The sequence below is a fragment of the Hemicordylus capensis genome, chromosome 1 (assembly GCF_027244095.1).
Source record: "Hemicordylus capensis ecotype Gifberg chromosome 1, rHemCap1.1.pri, whole genome shotgun sequence".
Lineage (NCBI taxonomy): Eukaryota > Metazoa > Chordata > Lepidosauria > Squamata > Cordylidae > Hemicordylus > Hemicordylus capensis.
Window position 1 is genome coordinate 87,548,069 of NC_069657.1, and position 26,486 is coordinate 87,574,554.

Here is a 26,486-nt window from a genome sequence, read left to right on the forward strand (position 1 = left end):
AATCCCATGAGTGGCAGCTCTCGCGAGAGTTTGCGAGTGAGCTGCCGGCAGGGAGGGAGGAAAGCAGTGGCAGTGGACAGGCGGGAAACAAAACGGCAGCGGGGAGGATCGCGGTGGCGGGTGGGGAAGAAAACAGTGGCGGACGGGAAATGGCGGCGGCAGGTGGGGCGAAGTGGCAGGTGGGGCGAAGCGACGGTGACTAGAGGTGCAGATGCTCTGCGCCCAGCCAAGCTAGTTATATATATTTCTACAAGCACCCAACACTTGGAATCACTTTTGGAGGGGGGGCAGTCTCTTGGAGGAGGCCAAGATTTGCCAGTCATTTTTTCTATCATACAACAGTAGAGAAAACAGTAGCAAATCTTCACTTCATTCCTACCATATCGCAGGCTCGGACTGGCCCACAGGGCAACAGGGCATATTCCCAGTGCGCCCCAGCTGCGCGGTGCCCCTGCGCCCTAACTCCCACCCTTAATTACCTATTCTGCTCAAAACCCGGTGCCCTCCCCACATACATTCCACCGCCCTCTCAGTGCCCCCAGTCCGGCCCTGGAGGCCTATTACTACCTATTGAGGCCTTTCACATGACCTCTGGTGGCCACTGAGAAGGAAGGCAGATGCTCATCGCACTCCACTTCAACCTCCACTCTGCCTCACCATGCACCCACACGAGCAGCAGTGTGGTGATGGCAGGATCTGGGAGCAGCTGCTGCACTCAGGTAGGCCCTCCCCCCACCTCCAGCTGGGTTTGCTGCCAGAAATGGTGGCAGGCCGGTGGGGCCCGTTTAACACGGCAGCAGTCACCCAGCCAGTCACCAGCTGAAGTTAAGCAAACCATAGGTTCGCTTAACATCAGCTAAATGCCAGGTTAAAAACTCAGGCTTGGATAGGGGCAGCGCCGGGATTGGGATCAAACCTGGTGCTTCACGTGCACAGCCTAGCCCAGACTGGGCCGCCCTGGCCTGGGCTATGCTGTGTGTGGGAACAGCCTCATTGTTTCACTCCCAATGGATCTTGTTCTGTTTCAGCTTCTACTTCTTTTCTAAGCATATAACACAAGAGAACTTTGGTTTCTGTTTATGAACCTGCCTCTTGTCAACATTTTGTACAAGATGATGAACTTTACTTGAAGTAAGAATGTGACACACTTGAGGATGTCAGGACCCATAACTAATTGGGATGTTCAAGAACCATAACTAATTCAGGAATAATTCCTTGCTTGTAGATTCTAGAACACAGGTATCTTACTGGTTCAATATTACATACATATATATTTTTAAGTCACATACATATGCACAATACAGATAAATACAATAAAAACCAAGGCAAATACTAAGGAAATTCTTTCTCCAAAGAGATTACAATCAAAAGCTCTGATTATTTTGATATGATATACACAATTATTGGGGTTATTTCTGTAGTGGATGCTACAGGCAGTGACAAGCATGTGCAGAAAGAAAACAGAGTTATCAGAGATACCCAAAGGAAGACAAACTGTAGTGCAGTGTTTATCTACTTTATCCAGACTTTTCCTGAAGGGTTTTGTCTAAAGCAATTTGGGATGTGAGGTGGCTATAGGATAAATATAATCTTTATAGTTACTTTTAGTTTTCATTGGAAGTTTTAAATCTTTGTTTACCATAAATGTGCCTAGCAACTATACAGTGTGTGCACAGAAAATACCAGAATAGAGCTGGAAACACATTTGGTGTCTGAGCAACAACAGATAAATGCAGGTAATGTGAATTACCTTGGCACAAAGAAGTTTGAATGCACAAATGCAGAGCAGAAAGAGGAGGAGGAGGAGGAGAAATTTAAAAACAAGGTCCCAGTTAATTGTGATGATGATTTCTCAGTAAGTAATCAATAAAAATATAGGATGGGCATCTGAAACAGCATGAGTGATAATGAGGGCTGAGCCTAATGCTGCCCAGCTGCATATTCCCACAACATGGAGGAATGGACTCAATTTTCCTGATTCTAATTGACAAAGACAAGTCAAGGCAGTTTTGCCTGTCTAGTGTGAACAAAGGGCAGACCAAGACCTAGCAGTAGCTGTTTTATTTAATAAGCAAGTTAATAAGAACTCAACTGTAGCATAGACAGCACAGCAAGCCAAAATGCAAGAAATAGGAAATGAGCTCCAGGAACATATAGATGGGTCAGGTTAGTATGGCAAGGTTTCTCGATCTGATATCAAATTTAATTAAAAGCCCCCCCTGCAAAAAAACACCCCATAAATTAGATCTTATATATATGAGGGGAAACTCCCATTTCTTTTCCTTACCAAGAGATAGACCGACAGGAGTCAAAGCAGAAGTTTGTACCTTCTCCCGAAATGCTTTGTATCTCCTTTTGAAGGTTTATTTTACATTTTGAAAACCAAGCATTTTCCCCTCTTACCCAGACTACTTCTTCAGTACTGAGAAACCAGACAAACTCATAACTACAGTTGCAATCTTGAGGAGTGCACAATAGGACAAGCTGACTGAAGATGGATTCAGTACCAGACAGCTGTTAAGCCATTGCCCACAGCTGTTTGTCTTTCTTTTGCCACTATGGTTCACTTGCAATGTGGCCACTAAATACACACTGTATATAGTTATACAGTTATACACCAACAGTTATGTTACACTAATCTGGGATTTATTTTAGCTATATGAAGAGACACACTCTACAAAAACCATGGAGCTACTCAGTGAATAGTAGAATAGGATGTGATACTGACACAAAATGCATCTCGCTAAACCTACTGTGTGTGTATAGGTCAGAGCACTTGCTAAGGCCTTGGGCTTTTAATTTTGCTAATTCTTCTGGACTTCTGCCAGGAGTGCAGAGTATCCTCCATCCCTTGAAACAGAAGGGAATTTTGTTTTGTTTTGTTTACTAGAGCACTTAGAAGACAGAAATGAGCAATGCAAAAGCCACCTGCTTCTTCAGCCTCTGATGAAAATATGAATTTGTGTAACTCGGTTCAGATCACAGCTTGCTAGCAATATGCTAACACCCTATTCTTTGCAGGGTTTCCACAGATAATATAAAAATGTAAGACAAATACTTCCATCTCTGCAGTTCAAATAGAAATAATTAACTAGCCTTTTTGTAACTTGAATTAATGTAACGAATTATTTGAAAAGCAAGATCAAATCCCCAATTAAAATAATTTGGAGAGCACAATTGCACCTGTTGTGTAGCAATGTAATGTATTATTGCAAAAGTGCAGAGAAACTTCTGTCAGCATCAAATCCCCAGCAAAGGATACTTTGTACAAAGCAAACGCAAACAGACACCTCTCTAACTTGTTAGACAGTGAGGCTGCATCTTGGAAAGTCCTGACACAACTCACATATTCTCAGTTTCAAGTTCTTTTAAAAGGAATTCAAAATTCTTAGTAATGCAGGGGAAAGAGTGAGTATTGATGAGCAGCAGATCTCCTTTGCTTTATAACTGAGATTGAAAATAGGCCCTATTTCAAACTGGTGAGGCTTCTAAGCTCCATAGGGCTCAGCACCAGTATTCCCTCTAACAGGGATTCCTAGATGTTCTTGACTACAACTCCCATAACCCCCCAGCAAAAGCCATTGCAGCTGGGGATTCTGGGAGTTGTAGTCAACAACATCTGGGAATCCTTGTTAGAAGGAACACTGCTCAGCATTTACATTTTTTAATTTACAGCTAGGGATGTGCACAGAACCGCCAACTGCGGTCCAGCACTGGGGTGGGGGGTACCTTTAAGAGCGGTGGGAGGGTTTACTTACCCCTCCCGCCGCTTTCTCGCTCTGTTGCCGTAATGTTCAAAGTAATTGGGGCGGCAGGATACCTCCCTTCCGCCCCTTCCCCGACGTTGCTGGGAAAACCTCCCAGGAGTCCTTTGCACGCGCACACGCACGTCACAGAGTCGTGAAGCACGCACTCATCTCTGTGACGTGCGCGTGCGCACAAAGGACTCCTGGGAGGTTTTCCCAGCAATATCGGGGAAGGGGCGGCAGGGAGGTATCCTGCCGCCCCAATTACTTTGAACATTATGGCAACAGAGCGGGAAAGCGGTGGGAGGGGTAAGTAAACCCTCTCGTCGCTCTTAAAGGTACCCCCCACCCCAAACCGAACCACCCAGGTCCGGACCGGTCCGGAGGCCTTTTCAATGGCCTCCGGACCGGTCCGGGCCCATCCCTATTTACAGCCCTTCTCTTGAAAATATAACAAATCTCTGTAAGTACAGGCGGAAATGTAATTGTGACATACAAAGTGGCCCCAATAATTAAGATCGCTGTGCACCTTACAACATGAGGAAAGAATGTTTAACTTGTATTTTCTCCACATACACCACTTGCGTAATGTGAAAATTAGGGTATGAAATCTTCCCTGAATAGAGATGCATGAGCACCATATGTGAGAGAAGCTACAAATCCCAACACAGGACATATGCTCACTTCAGGCACTACAACAGATGCATAATTCATGCTAACTTTCTCCACAACTAACGTTTGTTCCTTAAAACCTGGTCTTTTCCCAACAATGAGGTTGTACTCACGACCAAAACAAGGGCAGGGAGGGTGCGCAGGGCAGTGGGGAGGCAGGGTTAACCTAAGGACAGCCCTGCCGGATCAGGCCCAAGGCCTAAGTAGTCCAGCATCCTTTCTCACACAGTGGCCCACCAGATCCCTCTGGAGAGCCCACAGGCAACAGGTATGTGCATGCCCTCTCTCCTGCTGCTGATCCCCTACAACTGGTATTCAGAGGTATTGTGTCTCTGAGGCTAGAGGTGGCCAACGGCCACCAAACTAGTAGCCATTGATAGACCTGTCCTCTGTGAATCTGCCTAAGCCCCTTTTAAAGCCTTCCAAGCTGGTGGCCATCACCACATCCCATGGCAAAGAATTCCATAGATTAAATATACTCTGTGTGAAACAGTACTTCCTCTTGTCAGTCCTAAACTTCCTGACCTTCAGTTTCATGACCCCTGGTTCCAGTGCTGTGTGTGTGAGCTGAGGGAAAAATTTCTCTCTGTTCACCCTCTCCACTCCATGTATAATTTTATACATGTCTCCCCATAGTCACCTCTTTTCCAAGGTAAAGAGCCCCAGATGCTGTAGCCTGGCCTCATAGGAAAGGTGCTCCAGGCCGCTGGTCATTCTGGTTGCCCTCTTCTGCACTTTTTCCAGTTCTACGATATCCTTCTTAAAATACGATGACCAAAGCTGTATGCAGTACTCCAGATGTGGCCGCACCATAGATTTGTATAAGGGTATTATAATATTAGCAGTTTTATTTTCAATCCTCTTCCTAATGACTCCTGGCATGGAATTAGCCTTTTTCACACTGAGCCACGCACTGAGTTGACACTTTCAATGAGCTGTTCACCATAACCCCAAGATCTCTCTCCTGGTCAGTCACCGACAGCTCAGACCCCATTAGCGTATATGTGAAGTTGGGTCCCCCCCCCCCCAATATGAATCACTTTACACTTGGTTACACTAAACTGCATTTGCCATTTTGTCGCCCACTCCCCTAGTTTGGAGAGATCCTTTTGGGGCTCCTCACAATCTGTTTTGGATTTCACTACCCTAAATAGTTTAGTGTCATCTGCAAATCTGGCCACTTAGCTGCTCACCCCAACTTCTAGAATGTTTATGAACAAGTTAAATAGCACTGGTTCCAGTACCGATCCCTGGGGGACCCCACTTCCTACTTTGTGAAAACTGTCCACTTATCCCTACCCTCTGTTTCCTGTCCTTCAACCAGTTACCGATCTACACATGTTAAGTTACCCTTATCCCATGACTGCTAAGTTTACTTAAGAGCATTTGGTGGGGAACTTGTCAAAAGGTTGAGCCCACCTTCTCCACTCCCCACAAGACATGCATGGCACTCCTCTTCAGCATGCCAACACAATCCATGCTGCTCACAGCAATGTGGATCACTAGAGGCTGGGAAAACGAGTCCTGGCCTCCAGGTATCCCATAATATACCACGCGATGAGCACAGTGCATTAGCTAATTCCCCTGCGATTGGCAGGAATCCATGATTGGTGGATTCTCCTGACTATGTACACTCAGGCTGCCCGTGCCTTCTCCCTGGCTAAAGGCTAGGGTTAAAGGTAGGGCTAGCAAGGGCAGAAGCACTGGGATTGGGAGCAATTTATCTATCTATCTATTAAATTTGTACACCACCCCAAACTTTCATCTCTGGGCAGTTAACAATAACATAAAACCAGTTTAAAACATATACAAAAAACTTAAAAACAATTTAAAAATTTAAATCCCAGCATTCTACATGAGCAGCCCAACCCAGGCTGTGTTGTCCTAGCCTAGGTTGGGCTGCTCGTGTGAATAGCCTTAATATGTTGTCCAAAATATCCCCATATGCAGGATATTTACCATGAGCACCAACCACCATTTATTTAGGTATTCAAGAAATTTATTCTGCATTTGTTTTTAATTTACACTGAAAATCATGGCAAACTCCTGAAAACTGTTATAACCTGTAACAGATAAACAGAAACTTGCTAACAATACATTGCTGCCTTAGTAACGTTTATTATTACTCTGTATTTTTGATGACACACTGAAATGTTTGACAGTAGTAGATCTTGTCAAAACATTATGTCTAATAAAACTCCCACACACTGAGTGTTTACAATACACCAGCAACAGTTTTATCTCCAAGACTGGCACATTAATGTCTTATGAAAGATTATTCCAGTTGCCAAAATCCTTTCAGGAGTGCACACTCAATTTTTGTTTCAGAGCCCTGGCTATTTCAGGGGCTCCCACTGACTTTTATTCTGGGATCAGCCAGTCAATAGTGGACCAAGGCCTCGGGCACATCTGAGGCAGGCACCAAATGCTGCCTCCCCACCCCACACACCACCCCTCTCTTCTGTTGTTTGGAGCAGCTGCAACAGCTGTTGACATTTCACTAGATGCACACACAAATTAGGGGTGTGCAATTCGATTTGCCATCAAATTGATTTGGGTTGAATTGGGATGATTCACACATTCAACCCTGATTTGAATTGCCCTCAAAACAGAGGATCCAATTCAAGGCCAAGGAGAACTAACCCCGACTTGACCTGAAATGATTTGGGTGATTCAAACACCATTTTGAGGCCCATTTTGCTGGGGAAACAGTCCTCAAAATGGCATTTTCTGGGAATAGCTGGTATACTAATTGGGTTTTGGTAGGTAGACCAGCCATCTGCTCTGGACTTCGAGCATCAGCCCACCTTGGACAACAGGTCCACCTGTCCTCTGAAGAGAGCTGACACACTATGTTTGAAGCTGAGGGCTGGTCTACCCGCTAATCCCAATTGGTAGACCAGCTCTCCCTGGAGAAAAAGGACAATTTTGAGGCCAATTTCCCCAGCAAAATGGGCCTCAAACTGGCACATGAATCAACCAAATGGATTCAGGTGATTTGGGGCCGATTTGTCAAGGCAGCTGGCCAACAATTCAAGGGGTGTGTGATTCAATTCAACAGCAAATTGAAGAATAGATTTTGATCCGCACACACCCCTAACACAAATACACGCAAACGCCCATAGCCACCTTCTATTCCTCTGCAGCAGCAGCAGCAGCAGCACTTTCTGTATTCAAACTCAATGCACATCTTCCTACCGACCTCCTCCTTCCTTCCTCTCGCTACCTTCTCTTCCTTCTGAAAAGTAGAAAAGGAAATGGCACAAGGGCAGTAAAGTACAGGAGGTGCTCTATAGAGATGAAAAGGACATTAGAGTAGAGTATCAGACAATCTATGGAGTTTCTCCTGTACTTTACTGCCCTTTCATTTTTTCCGCTTCCTATTTTTCATTACTAACCTGGTGAGGGAAGAAGCAAAATGCAAGCCAGGCTAGGAGGTGGTGACAAAGGAACATCTCAGGGTAGCCCAAAAATCTATCAGATTTCTGCCACCACCATCTTACTTTCCCTCATGAAAGGCCCATCCCCACACTCAGCTCTTCTCTATTCATTTCAAGACCCATTCAGAAAGCCCGAATTCATTCTCCCCTCCATTTCCATTTTAAAAAATTACATTTATTTCTTCTTTAAGGTGCAGTTTTCACCATCAACTGCCACCTGTGTTGTCAGCTGCAGCAGCTCCAAGGCACAGTCACCCTCCTGGCAGGCACTCTCCTGAATCCCGTAAGTGCCCTGGGATGCCGTGTTGTCCCAAGGCAGTACGGCTAAAGGCTGTTGCCATGATGGCCATCAGCACAGCAACACAAGTATAACAGCACAGACAACAAACACTATAGCTAAAGAAAATCATCTTGATCAAAACACACACACCAATGGGCAATGCATGTGATTCAACAAACTCTGGCTGACATTCAGAGCAAGGATCGTCCAGTGCAGCGAGAAAGCAGTCCAACAAAATTACCCAGTCCCACTGATGCAGTGAAGAAGCAGCATTTTTATACCCCTCAGGGGATGCAACTGTCAGAGATTTATTTTGGGGTGGCATATAGGACTTTCTGGGTAAAGGGAGGGCATCAAAATTTGCCAGTTCCCTGCAGCACCGGTGCAGTTCTAGGAAGTTCTGCTAGGCTGCGGTCTCACTACACCCGTGTATTCTTGCTCTGAATGTCAGCCCCCTGTTCATACCCATTCAGGTGCTGTGAATGGTTATTTCACAGCACAATTCATTTCAGAATGAATTGAATGGGCCCTATTTGGTTCAGGTTCTATGTATTCTGAATAGAAATGCACACCCTTATACCTTTATCTTGAGCAGGAGTCGCCCTTTTGTCCTAAGCCACTGGAAGGCTTTCTGGTGCTCTGCTCTCTCTTGCCCTTTACCTCCAGGAAGTGGTTATGTTATAATTGCAAGATGATTATTTCATGAACTATTCAAATAATGAACTATTGTGCTTTGGAGACAACAAAAATAAAGTCTTTTTTCAGTGACAGAACAACACTTTATATCAATTTCTATGAAAGCTGAGGAAAGGCACTTTTACATGAACCCCCTGAGAATGTATGTCTATCAGTGTTAAGATTATTGGCTGACAGGAGGGCATGGGCATTTATCTTGATCAGCATGCACTCACTAAATGGAGAAAAACCATATGGAATTCATAGATACAGACAAGAGTTTCTGTTTGAGTCCTTCAATCCAGATAGGTTGCTGTTTCCCAGTCCAGCTCTGAATTAAGATACATGTGCTAGAAAAATGAATAATCACTGCTCTTTCTACTGGCCCTGTAAATTGCCTCAAATGAGGAAATTCTTGCCAGTGCTTTAAAAAGCCCACATACATAACCTCATAGTAAAAGGCACCCTCTCCTTCCAGTCTTAAGAGTGCCCACTAATTAAAACACAAAGCAGCCAGGGCCATGGGATTAATAGACATGGCTTTCTCTTTTCAAGTCTTGCCTGCTGACATATCTCCTCATTCCTTCTCTACTTTCCTTTAAAAAAAAAAAAGCTTGCTTATCTTGCAGTGTGGGGTTGCCGTGGAAACCACATCCCCCTGTGAAATGCTCTGTCATAACATTTCAGTACTGTATGGCTTAAAGACACAGTATCCTCTACTTTGAGGACGTGGAATCAGTCTCAGTCTGTGCAGATGGGTAGACTGTGCAGATGGGTAGACTGTGCAGATGTTAGTTGGAACCACTAACAGAGCAGAAAGAAAAGACAGGGATGGGATCAAAAATTCAGTATCCATCAACTCTGCAGAAAGCTTTGCGGCTTTTCTTGATCGATACCGAGCAGCACCAAGAAATGGTCTTTTCAGCTCACAACAGACCTGCAGTTTGGCTCATAAAAGGGAGAAAGGGGAACAACATACCCAAATACTGAACTAGCGGAAAGTTTCATTTCAGACCTCTCTTCTTGAAAGTTCTAGTTCTTTGGCCCTTACTAAGGATAGGGAGGAAGTAATATGTAGCCATAAGTAATCACAATGAAAAGAGGCTTCCAATAGTCTGCTCCTTAAATAGGGGGAGGGCTTCCCGGCTTTAATCACTAAGAGTCCAGATGGAAGTTCTCCAGGCTCTTTGAATGACAGAATGTGTCGGTTATTAATTAAACATATGAAGCAATTAGTTCAAACCTTTATGGTAAAACATCACTACAGCTGTGCAACATTTGGAATGAAAAACATATCAAGGTATAATTCACCTCACATGTTACAGAAAATTATCAGCAGCAGCAATAATGCAGCAGCAAGTTCTTATGCCTTAGAAAGGTTGGAAAAGGAGAACAGCCCACTATGTACACTAGATCTAGTGATGAAAAGGGAAATAGCTTCATGTGTGTTTCCCTGCAACCTATTAACATAGGAAACAGCTTGTCCTGCCTAGCTCAGCATGTCTACACTAGGGGTTCCCAACCAGTGGTACTCTAGATCAGTGTTTCCCAATGTTTTTGGAGTGATGGACCGCTACATTATTCATACAGTTTCCTGGACCAGCAGTTAGTAATGGGGTCAGTCCCCTTGCCCCCACCCCCACCCACCCCAAAAAACCCAATTTCAGGCAGTTCTCTGGAGTTCATTTCCAGGCAGCCCTCTCTGCTGGATAATGTTCATTTCAAGGAAGTGAAATGAATGTTATCCAGCAGCAAGGGCTGCCTGGAAATAAGCTCCGGAGAGCTCCTGGTGGTCCCAGCCGGCCCAAAATTGGATTTTTTTTGGGGGGGAGGGGTGATTTTTATTAGTGATGCCTCACGAATCGGTACAGGTCCACAGACTAGTGGTTGAGAAACACTGCTCTAGATGTTGCTGAACTACAACTCCCATCATCAGGGAGAAGTCCCGCCCTGCTGTTGTCACCTCCTCCTGCCAGGCGCACATGGTTACGGCACCATTTGTCTGAAGCCATAAGGAGTCAATCTGCCGTTATCTCCTCTCCCTCAATCTATATACCAAGGCAACCCCTATTATGAACCTTAGCAGGGGCCCACCCAAGTTGGAGGGGACCCATGCAGGACCCTTTGCCAAAGGCCCTCTGAAAGCTGGAGCCAGTCCTGACAGGCAATTATGCAAGAGTAGCTGTACAGGTCCCAGCAGGGGCCTTCTTCAGATAGTACAAGACCAAGGAGCACTCATACTTACCACAGCAAAAGTGGGGAGGAAGTCCCACCTCCTCCCACTGGGTGCACATGGTTACGATGCCATTTGTCTGAAGCCAGAGACATCATAAGCATCTCCACCAGTGATTCCATGAGCTGCACAGAATTGCCGGGGAATACACTTCTGGATCCTCCCCCTTCAGACAAATGGTGTCATAACCATGCGTGCCCAGCAGGAGGATGTGACAGCAGCAGGATGAAACTTCCTCTCTGCTTTTGCCATTGTAAGCATGAGTGCCACTCATCTGAAGAGTGCTGTGATCACAGCCGTATCAAGGGTATGAACAAAGGATTATTTGCCCGAAGGTCAATATGAGATCTGGTGTGTTGATTGGGATATGGCTGTAAGCGAAAGTCAATACAGATGCAGAGTTAGTTGCAAGCCAGGATCTGAGCCAAAAAAATCAGTCTGAATGGAAACTGAGAGCTAAGGAAGTATGCTATATGTAAGGGGAGTGGCCAAGATGGTGACAAGCTAGCAGCTCCACTCCAGAAAATGAGTGTCATTGATTAAGTAATCATCTCTTAAAGCCTGCTCCCTTTTGCTGATCAGTTTGAGGTTATCTCCCAATTTGACAGTGGCCACTTTCCAATTTCTCTACGACTAAAGTCCTTCACCCAGCAGCCCCACATTGAGGACTTATACCAACCCTGCATTCTACCAGTGGGAAGAGCTTGCCGTGCCAAATGTCCACCCACCTAGATAGATAGATAGATAGATAGAGACAGACAGACTTTATTTGATAGTCTTTGACCAGTATAGAAGCAAGGCGGGGGGAGGGGGAAGCACAAAATCAGGTCCATACAATAATATAGCAACAATAACTTTATGAATATACAATAGTATAGTAAATTACTCCAGTAGATTACTCATTAGATGATGTCGTATAGTCATTACTATGACACAAAACCTAGTCACATTATGAGTAATGTGGGCTTGATGGTAGACAAAGCAATAACTGAACTACTTACCTCAGAACACTTCCAGCACATTCAGCTCTCCCTGACTACTGCAGAACCCTCTGAAACAACCTTAGAGAATTATAGTAATCTAGTGCAAGAACTACACAAGCACCTACTTAACAAAAACAACACTCACCCAAAACAGAACCTGCACCACTCTAAACGACTGTTTGACAACTGCGTTAATGTCAAAAAAAGTGCTCATCACCAACTACCATAAAACCAATACAAGATCAGTGTCTGTGTAGGACCTCCTCAAGCAGAAAAGAGAATATAAACAGCTACTTAAATGCAAGAAAAGAGATACTATGAAACCCACCTGGTCACACCTCATCCAGGCAGTCAGATCCAATTAAGACCTGGGAAGGCCCCTGGAGATGACCTAATCACCCTAGAGCTAATTTAAAAAACTCAGTGTGTTGGGCAACTATTCTGGCCTCACTATTGATATTCATCGACAAGCATGGCCATATTCCTAAGGACTGCGGGCTACTACTATTACTACTATTAATACTGAAATTTATATACCACTCTTCAACCACAGTTCTCAAAGAGGTTTACATAGAAAAATAAATAAGACATAAATTAGATGGTCCCCTGTCCCCAAAGAGTTCACAGTCTAAAAAGAAACATAAGGCAGATACCAGCAACAGCCACTGCAGGGATGCTGTGCTGGGGTTGGATAGGGCCAGTTGCTCTATAATATAAGAGCATCACCACTTTAAAGGGTGTCTCTCTGCTCAGTTAGCAGAGGATAGGGTTAGGCTAGCGTATATTGTCCCCATATTTTAAAAAACGCAGAAAGGATGACCCAACAAACTACAGACTCATCAGCCTGCTCAGCACAGTCAGTAAGCTCTGTGCTAGACATCTATACTGGAAACGAAGGGACTGACTAGAACAAGAAAACCTCCTTGCAGAGGAGCAGGCCAACTTTAGGATGGGACAATCCACCACTGACCAGTGTCTAGTTCTACAACATCTAATTGAGAAATATTCCACACACACTACAACCTCTCTCTACACAGCTTTTATAGACCTTACAGCTGTATTTGATTCCATCTCACAAGTCAAACTGTGGGGAAAACTGGAAGTCTCCTCAACTGACCTGCACCTGCTATACATCATCCGTATCCTACACGATGATACATCCCTCAATGTAAGCTGCAAACCCCCAAAGGTATCAAGTGCCGTTCCAACCCCTAAGCGCATGAAACAAGGCTGTATTCTTCCCCCCGCACCCAAGCTTGCAGAGAAACACATCTCTACTCTGCTCCACACAGACGATGCAGCAATTCTCTCTTGGATCCCATAAGTCTCAGAAGAGCTCTGAGAGCTCTTGTCCAATACTACAAGGAAGACCAGTTGGAAATTAACTATCACAAAACCAAAATTATAGCCTTCACCAAAAGACCCAAGACATACTCCTGGCGTATAAATGGGAACAAAATCAAACAGGTTTCATGCTTTAAATACCTGGGGGTGGTCTTCTATGCCTCTTGCACCAGAAAAGTTCACAGCACTCATGCTGCCCCAAATGCCCAAGGGAGCGCCACTGCCATCCTAAAATTCTTCTGACCAAGAGGAGGCCACTACATACCTGCAGCCCTTAAATTGTTTGAAGCCAAGTCACAGGCACAACTCCTTTGTGACGCTCAACTGGGTCCCATTGGAGCTTCAAATTTGTCCAAATTTGTAAGAGTAGTTCTTCAAGTAGTTCTCTAATGCTAGCCTACATCTAGAGGCAGGTCTGGTGAAAGTGGAGGCCAGCGTTTGGATGGTCATACTCATCTACTGGTTAAGATGAGCATCCTCCCACTGAGTCTAACCCCACCTAACACTACAGAACAATTGTCAATCTACCTAGAAACGAACACTGCTGACAAAAATGTCATACCCTCCCCTCTTATTTTCCATGGGCTACGAACAAGCAATACAATGTATAATGGACTTAGAGTGCCAAACCAATTTAGGCAGGGTCCCAAACTTCCTTATCAATGGAAGCCTAAGAGATATAAGAACTCCTCTGTGTACCTCACACAGCTGGAAGCCCCCAAACACAGAAGAACCTTCACCTTGGCCCATTGTGCTCTTCCCTTGGCTGTGCTAGAAGGCAGATAAAGGAAGACCCCCTTCTCAAAACACCTGTGCCCCTTCTCAGAATGCCTGTGATTCTGGGCAAGTTGAAACAATAGAGCATGTCTCTATTGCCCATTATACCGGGATATTTGTATTGCATTATTCTGTTATTAATTGAGACCTCAGGTCATCTAGCCAATCCTACGTCTCTCTCCTGCTCTCTGACTCCGTTATAACACATAGTGTTGCCAAATTTTGTGCAGCAGTGTGTAAAATTTGTCAGCTTCTGACTAGGGATGTGCACAGAACCAGTGGGGTGAGGGTGGGATAACTTTAAGGGTGAGGGAGGGTGCACTTACCCCTCCCTCTGCTTTCCCCCCACCAGCACTTGCTGGAAAGCCAATGTGCGCCTCTGATGTGTGCACGCGCATGAGCTACTTCCACATACTTCCAGTCTGAAGAGAGGACAGGGTGACAGGGAGGTACACTGCTGCCTCCCTAGACAGGTCTTCCATCACGCGCTGGTGGGGGGGAAGTGGTGGGAGGTGTAAGTGCACCCCCCAGCCTTAAAGTTATCCCATCCCCACCATCAAATTCTTCGAACCAGTGAATGTTCAAACCTGTTTGGAGGCCCATAATAAGACATCCCTAGTCCTGACCAACAGCAATAACTAAGCAGTCCCGACACAGCATGTGTTCACAACAGTTTATCCTTTTTAGCATATTTTACTGTCTTAGTTTTAACTCCATAGTGTTTTATAGTTCATACTGAGTAAAATTTTAAGCTTTTAAAGCTTTTCCATTAATTTTACCCATTTTAACTGTAGCTTTAAGATAGTTTACTGCAGCTTTAGTAGCTGTATAGGAGTGTATAGCTTATAGCTTCTCTACTGTCTTCACAGTTCTGGGCATAACCTGCTTTAATGCTGCCTTTTAATGTAATCTACTTTATGATAGTTACATACCGTAATAAAGATTGATACTATATGTATGGTAGCATTATGTATAAATGTTTGAATTTATGTAGAATTTTTTTAGAATTTTTTTTTCTTATCTATTGTACCACAAAACCTCATGGCTGACATGGTGAGGAAAGTTATTGCCCTTTGAGTAATCTTCCCCAACTTGTCAGCCAACCTTTATAGAGCATCGTAATATTTATGAACTGTGCTTCTTCAAGATGAGACCTATTTACATCCTACCCTGACGCCCTCACTTTCTGAAATACAGCAGAGCTATAACTTAACTACCCAATCCTATACAAGTATACTCAGAAGTAAGTCCCATTGAGTACAGTGGGTGGCTTACTCCCAGGCAAGTGTGCTCATTTGCTAATTAAATAAATTAGTTAATTAAATAAATGGTGTGCTGGCCTCAGCCACTGCTGGGTAAACTGTGCCGTCTGAAGATCAGATAAACTTATGTGCACATGCACACACGGGAAAAAGAGAAAAGCTCTCTGAGTTGGGTGATAGGGGATAATCAGAAGCCAAACGTTTACAAGAGATCTTCTCTAATGATGGGGGTGGGAGGAAGAGCATAAACAAAAATAGACATATAATTTGCTCTGCCTCCCTTCCTCTACCCACTTCTTTAAAGAACTGTGTTGTTTACCCTTGTCTTTTTCTTATGATTAAACATTAATGGGTTGTTGTGTGCAAGCATGTGCATGGAGGAGTATTTTTGAATCACAAAATGCGGAGATTTAACTAAGCAACAACATTTTCTTGTTCTTGTTCTTGAATGGTTGTCTGATATATTTGGGGGGTGGGTTTCAGGGGGTGGGGGTTTGCTCTTGGGTCAGCTCAGCTGCCTGAATGGCTTACATTGTAAAAGCTGAGGATGGTGCTGGTCTTTGTGAGAGGAGAAGTGATTACTTAACCCATTCCTGCTCCCAGTGCTGGTGATATTTAAAGAAGGAAAATGTAAACATATGTGTGGGGATATGGAGATATAGATAGATAGATAGATATAGATATAGATATAGATATAGATAGATAGATAGATAGATAGATAGATAGATAGATGCATACATACACACACACACACGAGAATTAGCACCTGTTTCTGCTATTTTGCTTTCTTTGATAGCTATAAGTGTGATACCAACCTGTCCTTGGTTCCTCCCCACTGAGTTGAACTCAGGGAGGCTAACTTCTGAGTAAACCTATACAGAACAATGTGCTTTTTATATTTTGTGTTTTGTAAATTATTGGCAAGCACATAATTACAACAATTTTTACAGCATAAATTGATTTTAGCATGCTTTAATTACTTTCAGAGTAATATCCTATTAATGCTTATGGTTTATATAATTTTTATTATTATTAAGCATAATACAAATCGGTTATATCAAAAAGCCATGCTGTAAATAGTACAATAAACCATTACAAGCAGTACAATACAAAAAACTAACACACTGTATATTAGAAAAAGGCTAACTAAAAATATTTAAAAGACCATTTGTATTTGCTGAGTGCTTATGGGACTATCCACATTAAAGGCTTTTCATGCTGCTTACGTATTGCTTTTCCACAATCAGCTATAAGCACAATTGTAATTAGAGGTGGGGAAATAACTTTTTCTTCTTTTTTTGCATTTACATTTAACATTGTTCCATCCACACCAATGGATCAGTTTGATGGGTGGTTCTATGCACCCCTATCCCATATAAAGACAAACAACAAACAATGAATATTTATATATGCAGAAGAGGCAAAATTCTGTGGGCTTTCCTAAGCACTTTTTAATTGCATTTCAGTGCTCTAGATATAGCACCTTAGTGGTATATCAATATCCCTCTGTTCACCACAGTGCTGTTTAGTGTAGCACAGTTAATTGAATTACTACCATTTCCGCTTTTCCCTAGCTATGTACTTAAATAAATCAATAGCCCAGTGACAGATTGGAGTTGATTCTGAATCTTTTGTTCACCTCAGATGCTCAGGAGGTCTAAGAAGTATTACAGCCATCCTTATTTCAAGTTTTAACTGCCCTGAGCCATTTTGGAAGGGCGGTATACAAATCAAATAAATAATAATAATAATATAATAAGTCATACGGGAATATAATGGTATAAATGTATTTAAAATAGTACAAAGCAAATTTTTAGAAGTTAAAGGATTGTCACTTGGATGTCCTCTGGTAATGGCAATGGAAAGGCCAAGAGTGTAACGGCACCAGTTATGACAGTAAATGGGTGAAAGCCACAGATGGAAGTGTGGTTATAGGCTCAGTGCCGACACACATCACTGGACACTCCAACACAGATGGTGGAATAGCTGCACTAAAAACAATCCACAAAAGAAGTGACCGCAGTGTAATACTGTCTGTTGCAGAGATCTACCACAAATCCGTTCCGGGAAGCTGGGGGATAAAATAAACACAGGGAAATCACTGGACAACATTTAAAAAACAACAACAATGTCATGTTGGAATACTCCATGGTAGATCAGGTGAGAGGATGTGGGCGGGGAAGTGGTGTGGCTGTGGTCTACAAGAATACCATCTCGCTTACCAAGATCCCTGTCGGGAATTGGCCTATACTGAATGTATGTACCTAAGCCAAATGATAAACTGGGATTTCTGTTGGTGTACTGATTGCCTGGCTGCCCAACAGAGTCCCTAACTAGCTGACAGATCTGGTTGTAGAGTTGGCACTGGAGTCACACACATACTGTTGGTAATGGGGGACTTCAATGTTCATTTGGGGACCAGGTTGTCCAGAGCAGCTCAGGTATTCATAGAAGACATGACAACAATGGGCCTATCCCAAGTGGTCCCGGGACCAATGAATGATGCTGGTCACACACTCAATTTGGTATTTTGCTCTGATCAGAATGGTGGTCCCAGGGTGAGGAGTCCTGCTATTTCCCCATTGTCATGGATGAACCACCATCTGGTTAAGGGTGGGATTGACAGTCACAACCCACCTCTGCAGGGGTGCAGGACCTATTAGGCTGGTCTGCTCAAGAAGGTTATTGGATCCAATGGGATTCTAAGAAGACTTAGAAGGCTTTCAAGTTGGTTCTGCTGATGATTCTGTCAATGCTTTGGTGCAAACATGAAACAATGAACTCACTAGAACAGTTGACACAATCGCTCCTAAGAGTCATCTCCAATGGGCTTCAAAATAAGCACCATGGTATTTGGAAGAATTATGGGAGCTGAAGCAGCCAGGTAGACAACTAGAATGCAAGTGATGACTCAAAGCGAATCCAATAGATTGCAACACATAGCACATTTGAAGATCTATGCTCTGGCAATATGGATGGCAAAGCAGCAGTTCTTTTCTGTCCACATTGCTTCTGCAAGTTCACATCCAGCAGAGTTATCTAGGGTTGTGAGAGGCTAGTACATGCCCCTCCCCTTGGAACTCAAATTTGGAACTTTCAATCACCCACTGTGATGTTTTAAATGACATTTTTGCAGATAAAATCTCTATTTGTGCAAACTGGATTCCACATTTATTGCAGAGTCTACTAGCGAGGTGTCCAGCAACTCCAGATCACACTGGATCACTTTCAATTTGTGACTCCTGAGGATGTGGACAAGTTGCTTCAGAGTGTATGTCCTACAACCTTTTATCTTGACCCTTGCCCAACTTGGCTCATTTCATCTGCCAATAGTACTATCAGAGAGGTTCAATAAATATTATAAATGCTTCTCTGAGGGAAGGCAGGATGCCCCCTTGCCATAAAGAGGCTATTATTAGACCTTAATTACAGAAACCTGCACTGGATACCTCAGAGTTAGCCAATTACAGACCTGTTTCCAACTGGCAGGGCAAGGTGATTGCGAGAGTGGTGGCCTCTCAGCTCCAGGCAGTCTTTGAAGAAACAGTTTATCTAGACCCATTTCAAACTGGTTTTCAGGCAGGTTATGGGGTGGAGACTGCCTAGGTCAGCCTAATGGATGATTTCCAATTGAGTATTGACAGAGGGAGTGTGACTCTGCCACTACTTTTGGACTTTTCGGTGGCTTTCAATACCATTGACTATGGTATCCTTCTGGGTTACTTGAGGGACCTGGGATTACATGGCACTGTTTTACAGTGGTTCCGTTCCTACTTCTCCAGAAGATTCCAGATGGTGTTACTTGGAGACTTGCTCTGCAAATCGGGAATTTCCACAAGGCTCCATACAGTCTCCAATGCTTTTGAACATCTACAGGAGGATCATCAGGAGGTTTGGTGCAGGGTATTCTCAATATGCTGATAGCATAACTTCCCGAAATGCCTGCCTGGAGGTGATAATGGGCTGGATAAGGGATAATACTGAATTGATTCCAAATAAGACGGAGGTACTGACTGTGGAGGGTCAGAACTCAAAACATGGTTTCGATCTGCCTGTTGGGTTCCACTGCCCCAGAAAGAACAAGTACATAGTTTGGGAGTGCTCCTGGATCCAAAACTCTCTCTGGTCTCTCAGGCAGAGGCAATGACCAAGGGTACTTTTCATCAGCTTCGGCTGATAAGTCAGCTATGCCCATTTCTGGAGGAGAATGACCCTGAAACAGTGGTACATATGATGGTAACCTCCAGGCTTGACTACTGTAATGTTCTGTACATGGGGCTGCCTTTGCACGTAGTCTGGAAACTACAGTTGATGCAGAATGCAGCACCCAGACTGGTCTCTGGGATAACCTGAAGAGGCCATATAACACAGATCTTAAAAGAACTGCACTGGCTGCCAATATGTTTCTGAGCGAAATACAAAGTGTTGGTTATTACCTATAAAGCCCTGAATGGCTTGAGTCCATGGTATTTAAGAGAGCATCTCCTTTGTCATGAACCCTCCTGCCTATTAAGATCATCTGGGGAGGGCTGGTTACGACTATCATTGGCTTGTTTGGTGGCTACTTGGGACTGGGCCTTCTCTGTGGCTGCCCTGGGCTCTGGAATACACTCTCTGTTAAAATCAGAGTTTCCCTTTCTCTGGCTGTTTTTAAAAAGACCCTTAAGAGGCACCTGTTTTCTCAGGTTTTCAGTTAATTTTAATTGATTTTAATTGATTTTATATCATAATTGTTTTAATCATTTTATCATGTTTTATTTTTTATTTTAACTTATGTATGCTGCCTAGGAATGCACATGTCAGGAGGTACAGAAATATGAGAAATAATAAATAAATAACAATAAATAAATTTGTATAAATAAATTTGGATCTTGGCCCACCAGAAGCAGCTGTTGGGCCTCTATGTGAAACAGGATGCTGGACTAGATGGGCCTTGGGCCTGATCCAGCAGGGCTGTTCTTAAGAAGTGAGTGAACCATGGTAGCCATAACAGAATAAAGGGTTAGTATGGATGCCTCCCTACATCTGATATTTCAATGATAATAAAAACATTCCAGCTTTCTACAGAATAAGTTACTGTGTTGAGCCTTCCTTTGCTTCTTTGAAGCAAATAAAATGGGTAAGCTTTATCAAACAAAGAGCATTCTATAATTGAATTCCATAATTCTATTAAGTGTTCTATAATTTTGCTTTGATCAATTACTAGTTCTTCTTAGATTTCTTTCTTTTGTTATTAGTGTATGATAGCGATAAAGTCATTTTAACAATACTGAATACAACAGCTTATAGTTGACTTATTTGCCTATTAAATAAAATGTTATAATGAACTTGAAAAGTAGGCAAGATTAATCATGTCTTGACTTCCCTTGAGCCCCTCCCCTAATTAAAAACTCAGATAGGTTTTGTCCCCACTCCAAGTCACTGAAAGCCAGAGTCTATTAATAGCCAGTCCCAGTAAGCAACCAATGAGCTTACTTGGGATGGAACTATGCTTAGATCAGAGTAATTCTATGCTTTTACTTTATGTGGACCCTTCCAGACTGCAATAAACTGTGGGTTTTCCCACAAATTACTGGCACAATCTGGCAATACTCACAGTCTAACAGGCTTTCACTTTCCTTATTCCGCTTTCCTATTCTATGGTTACATGTCATGTAGGGAGCTCTTGCAATTTTGGCAGCGCCACCTGCTGGTCAGCTCTTGCATTCAGTAATTAACCCACCCTTTTTCATATTATTTTTGTGGGGACTGTGGGTTAATCAATGAATGCTAGAGTTAGACTGTAGATAGCACCGCCAAAACTGCACATAAGGCCAGAGAATAAGAATGGGGAGAGAAAGAGAGCAAAAGCCTGTAAAACTACTGCATGTACAGCCAGTCAGATTGTGCTGGCAACCTGTGGGAAAGCAATTTATTGCAGTCCAGAAGAGCTCTCTGACTTGGAAACCAGAAGGCCCCTGCTTCTAATCCCAGCCAATCCTGACCATTTTTTTTCTTCCTGAAAGCAACTGACATGTAACAGACTTCTACAATCTGCTTCTATTACAGGCGGCAGAAAAAGGAAGAACTAGGAGAGTTGTACAAAGAAATAAACATATTATGTTGGAGTTAGAAACAGCAGGCATACCCAGAATTAGAGAAGTAGCTACTCATCACCAACTTCAGATAGGTGTAATCTACAGGCTTCCAAATTCCCACACCTCAGAACAACAAATAATCCTTAAATATGCAGGATATGCAGAGCCTCCTAGGGATAAGTAATCATTATTCTTGCAACTCGGAGGGTATTTACATCAGAGGAGTTTCAAAGTGAAGCTTAGGGAAGCTACACAATGGGATCTGCTTAGTGTCACATGGAATGGTGTGAAAAGAGTTTTACAGCATTCCAAATAAGCTTTCATACTTCTAGAATTGTGAAATTTAAGAGGCAAGAAACTAATCCATAAGCAGCACCAGACCATATAAAGATTGGACAACAATCTGTAAATAACGTAGGTCCGAAGGTGTCTAAACCATTGACATAATCTGTTTTTATTTAAAGGTAACATTCTGAGCATATCTGACAGAAGTGGTGTTATATAATTGGGTGCTTTTGAGATTTGAACTTCTCATTAGACTTTTTATGGGACAAGCTATATTTGTATTTATAGATGTAAGAAGGTTTCAAAAATAATTAGTGATTTGCCATGGGCTATGATTTCACAAATATGCTAGTAAATCTATGTTACTTCTACAAAAGAAAGAGTAAGGAGGAAATATTGTGGTTGGCATCCTAGCAAAACACTTGAGGAAGGATGTTGCCTTAGCGCAAAGCTGTTGCAATAGCTATTTGCTCTAAGTCTGGAGTGTGTGTCCCAGACTACTGTTGTGCTACCACAGGGCTGCTCAACTTTGGCTCTCCTACAGATGTTGGCCTACAACTCCCATAATCCCTGGCTATTGGCCACTGTGGCTGGGAATTATGGGAGTTGTAGTCCAAAAACCAGCTTGGGGGTGGGGGGAAAGTTCAGCAGGCCTGAGCTACTGCAAGCATGCTTGTGTAGCAGTGTACACCTGCAGCACTTCTCATTTGTTTTAAATGGAACTGTTGTGCAATTGCCCAAATCCCAGGGTTTTTTTAAAGCAAGCATGTGATCATCTTGAGTTAAAACAACTTTGCTCATTACACAGGCGCTTTGTCGGATGGGATATCAGACAATGTGGCAGCGGGGAGTAGTTCTGAAGAAACTTGAAAGACAGGAAACAGTATGAATGATTATTGGACATTTCTAAAATACATGTCAATGGAACAGAAGAGCTGGAAATCTGTTTTTTTAAGGAGGAAATAAAATATAGTATTTTACTGGAATATGGGGAAAGCAGATTAAACTGTCCAATCCAAAGGTGTAGCTAGGGGAGAGGGGGCCTGTGTCTAACCGCCCCCCCCCCCCCCGGTGGCACATGCAGCCTCTGCACACCCCCAGCAGCATGCACGCCCCCTGTTCCAACCACCTACTGCCGGTCCTGCCACCCACCTGCTGGGAGCCGCCTGCTCCTGCAGCTTCCAGCGAGGTCCATAAGCAGAGAGCACTGGTAAGCGGCAGTGATGGCAAGCAGGTAGATGAGGAGAGGGAAAAGGTGGATTAATTAATGCTACTGCAAATAGGTGGCGGAGGTGGGTGGGCAGATGGATGGTGATGGCAGTAGGTGGGCAGCAGCAGGTGGAGTGGCTGGCCATAGGGAGCAGTGGGGAAACAAGCAAAGGGCTCCCAGGCGGCTCATGTTCCAAGGACATCTTGGGATGCTGGTAGCTCCAGCCCTGAAATCAACTACTAAATTCAGTGGGTAGTTTTGGACAACTTACTTTCTCTCTCAGTCTAATTTACTGTGTAGAGAAATCACTATGCTGAATGTTTTGAAAAAGAGGGATAGTTATATACTAGATTTTTTTTAAAAAAAAAAACACCTTTCCCCCCCAAAATATGTTAAATCTGTTAGCTTACAAATATATGTCTGAGATATAATTTTATGGTAGAGTTTTCGGTTTGTCTTTTATAGCGGGCTAATAACAAAAGGGCCAACACTCAGGCTAATGAAGCACTAGTGCAGGGAAGCTGAACTGGTGATACAGTGGAGGGCACAGTTTTAATCAGTATCCCCTTCATTCTGAAGCAAACTGTGATTCTCAAAACTATGTCTCTGAAGGTCATGCAACCGGGATATGTTTTCAGAAGTCACAGTGGGCTTCTGAGAACAATTATTATGGGGTTGGGATTGCCAATAAATAAAGTTATTTTTGTTGTTGGTGTTGTTGTTGATGATGATGATGATGATGTTGAGAGACTGCCCCTCCCCAGAGCACCAGTGCTACATTAACACCACTAGCACTTTGTTAATCTGGATGTCAGCCAATATTTCCCATCCAACTGTTCTGCTATCTCATTGATTAGCCAAGCATAGCTCAGTAACATATCATATCATCTTTGAAGCATGAGTCACCAGACTATATCAGGGACAGAAGAGCTGCAATATTCAATCAACTAAGAGGTAACTACACCCAAACAGAAATATGGATCTTAATACCTCTAATACAATAGGATGTTGTTGCTAAGCAAGCCCCTTATATATGGTATCATTGCTCTAGAGCTTTAATTTCCTGGGGGCAGCTAGCAGGATATCACGGCATTCTGTGATGTGTTGAAAGTCTGCTTTTATTCTTCATCTGAGCTTTCATTAATGCATTTTGCAGTCTCTAGTTGTTCCTGATGCATCACACTATTTACAATGGGTTATCACCTTTAGAGGTCATAACCAGAGAGACACCCCACACATCAGCCACTGTGGAAGTAATACACATGTCTCATTTGACTGCTATACTGCTGCCAAAAAATAATAAAGTGGCACATTGGTTAGATTTCCAGTTCAGTGCTTTTTCTTACCTCATGTACTTCTATTAAATGTTGACAGTGTAAATACGACATCATAAAACTGAAGGGCAGAATTTAACATCTACCAAACGTGCAGCTCACTGCTATCTGCATGTGATAGGAGGTCCATAGGGTAAGCCCAGGTGGTCCATAGAAAATCTGTTGCACTGAATTCAATTTGCTTCCTGGTAAACCTTAATAAAGTTCTTGAAAACAACTACCATGAGTACTTACTTTTCCCTTCTAATTTGTACTGTAGCCTTATGAAAATATATTATATATGAAAATATATTATATAAATGGGGCAGGGGACCATGGGTAAAACTTGAAGATCTAGAAGCTGCATAGGTACAAAAAAGTTAGAATCTCTGTCCTGTAGGACATGCCATATAAGACATTGGGGAGTCCTTATGCTCCTTCCCTGCCAGCTCAGGACTGGCACTCAGCAACACACCCAAATGTGCTTGAATGGGCAGAACCTCCACAACTCTCACAGAGGGAATCAATGACCACATCACAAGCACAAGCCAATCTTGCGAGGAACACAAGTAGCCTGCATGCTAGGGCCCAGAAGGAGAGAGGCCATTATATCTCTCTACCACAGATATGGATGGTAGGCCTGTGTACGAACATAAATGCCAGGATTGAGTCTGACCCAATCCAATCTGACCCCATGAATATCGGTTTGGGGTCCTTTGGTTCTGGATGGGGTTGCACTCCCCCTGAAGGAGCAAGAGTGCAGCTTGGAGATATTGCTAGACCCAGCTCTGCTTTTGGAAGCTCAGGTGGAGGCGGTGGCCAGGGGTGCCTTTGCACAGCTTCAGCTAGTGTGCCAGCTGCAATCCTTTTTCAAGAAGCAGATCTGGCCACAGTTACCCATGCCTTAGTCACATTACAGCTGGATTACTGTAATGCGCTTTATGTGCGGCTGCCCTTGAAGAATATTTGGAAACTGCCACTAGTGCAAAATGCGGCAGCTAGGATTTTATCCAGAGCTGCCATTGGAATGACACCCTTTTTGAAAGAGCTACTTTGGCAGCCTATTTGTTTCCGGGTCCAATTCAAGGTACTAGTTTTTACTTTAAAGCCCTTAATGGTTTGGGCCCCGGATAGCTAAAGGACCACCTGCTTCCAAGGCTTTCTGACTACTTGACAAGGTCATCAGAGGGGGCTCTGCTCCATGTGCCGACAATTAAGGAGGCTTGGCTGTCATACATGTGGGACAAGGCCTTCTCAGTTATTGCCCCCAGACTTTGGAATGCTCTCCTTGTAGGCATTAACTCCTCAGTCTTCATCACAATTTTTAGAAAGCAAATGAAATCTTGGCTTTTTACCCAGGCTTTCATATGAGTGTTTTTTCTTGCTGCTCAATACTTAATGATCTCATTGTGTATGTTTTTAAAACTTTTAGATAGGTATTTTTAAATTCCAAATTAGTATATTTATTCTGTAACAGTTTTATAGTTTTATATTGTTTTAAATGTTTTGTAAACCGCCTTGAGATTGTTTTAATGGAAGGCGGTACAAAAATATAAAAATAAATAAATAAATTTGGACCCTTCTGAATTTTGGAGTTGAGTTTGGGATCAGGTCAGGGTCGGAGTCAGACAAACCTTTAAAAAAAATTAAAGTAACTGTGGATACTCACTGAACCCAGAAGAATTGTACCAGAGAGTTGCATAGGAAGTGGTGCAATTTTTTTGCACCAGAAAACTGCAGGGTAAACTCGGAAATAGGCTGCTTGTTTGAGAGTTAAAAATGGGCTAAAAAACATTTTCTAAAAACTTCTTTAAAAACTGAGATATGCATGGGCAGGCAGGTGGGCAGATAGAGAGCAGAATTTTTTTCCTCTCTCCAGATGCGATCGCTTGAGAGAGAGAGAGAGAGCTTTTCTTCAGAAAGCTCTGAAATTTTCTGAAGGTGCAAAGAAGTCCAATCCAAACAGGGGTATGGAAGTTTGTGTTCAGACTTTCCCAAAACCCTTCAATTTGGATAAAATTGGACCATGTCCAATTTTACTGAGTCAAATTTGCACAGCCCTAATGGATGTACCTTGCATTCAAAGAAGTGGCCAAATGTACTATAGTGGCATTCAGCTTAACGCACACCCAACTGAGAACTGGAGGGAAGGTCTAAATAATACCGTGTGGCTATTACCTCCCATACAC

The 26,486-nt window shown here is 43.2% G+C and overlaps 1 protein-coding gene across 7 annotated transcripts in view; it reads right to left on the bottom strand.

The window, feature by feature from the left end:
• Positions 1 to 26,486, bottom strand: part of TSPAN18 (tetraspanin 18) — a 301,343-nt gene that overhangs the window by 206,827 nt on the left and 68,030 nt on the right. The window lies entirely within an intron of this gene.